Source organism: Lagenorhynchus albirostris, chromosome 9 (assembly GCF_949774975.1).
Source record: "Lagenorhynchus albirostris chromosome 9, mLagAlb1.1, whole genome shotgun sequence".
NCBI lineage: Eukaryota > Metazoa > Chordata > Mammalia > Artiodactyla > Delphinidae > Lagenorhynchus > Lagenorhynchus albirostris.
The window spans coordinates 50921137-50922066 of record NC_083103.1 but is presented as its reverse complement, the minus strand read 5'-3'; the positions used below and the strand labels follow the sequence as shown (position 1 = coordinate 50922066).

Below are 930 nucleotides of genomic sequence, written 5' to 3'. Positions count from 1 at the left end.
GGACTGCCCAGGAAGTCACTCGATGGATACTGTAAGAACTCCCTGTGTGGCCTCCATAGCACCCTTCTCCTCCTGCTTCCCAGACTCCTCTCAGGGCTCTGTCCCACCCTCATCTTCTCTGCACATTCTCCCTGGGGGAGGGCAATGGCTCTCCTTAAATTACCCCTGTGTGCTGGACACTCACAGTTCCCACCTCCAGCCCAGCTTTTCTCCTGCACCTCAGACCTATTGCTCCCTGGACTTCTCCCCTCTGAGGACTGAAGTGCCCTCTTCTCTACAGTAATCTCCCCCATGCCCTCATCTTCACGACAACACCGTCAGCCCCTGTCACCTTAGCCCAACACCTGCAACACTCAGACAACCAGCCTCTCCTTTCAGCTCCCATCACAGCCTGTATTCAACAATCATTTATTGAATTCCTACTATGTGCCAGGATTAAGGAGGCTTTCTTAAACAAAAACGTAAACAACAACAAAAAAGAAAACATCATAAAGGAAAAAAAGTGATGAACTCAAGTATAATAAAAATTTAAAAGTTCTATTAATCCAAAATACTAAAAGGGACTTCCCTGGTGGTCCAGTGGCTAAGACGCCATGCTCCCAATGCAGGGGGCCCAGGTTCGATCCCTGGTCAGGGAACTAGATCCCACATGCATGTTGCAACTAAAAGCTCGCATGCCGCAACTGAAAGATCCCACATGCCGCAATGAAGATCCTTCACGTGGCAACGAAGATCCCGCATGCCTCGACTAAGACCCTGTGCAGCCTAAATAGATAGATATTTAAAAACAAAAACCAAAATACTAAAAAAAAAGACCACAAACTGAGAGGAGGTATTACAACATGTTAACAGACAAGGATTATTATTCAGCATATATAAATAACTCCTATATACCAATAAGAAAAAAACCAAACCACCTAATAGAAAAAT

At 45.4% G+C, this 930-nt stretch overlaps 1 non-coding gene across 1 annotated transcript; it reads left to right on the top strand.

Annotated features, from left to right (window-relative positions):
- Nucleotides 1–565: 565 nt before the first annotated feature.
- On the top strand, nucleotides 566–638 carry TRNAW-CCA (transfer RNA tryptophan (anticodon CCA)). The gene has a single exon. It is a non-coding gene; the product is annotated as a tRNA-Trp (tRNA).
- Nucleotides 639–930: the final 292 nt, after the last annotated feature.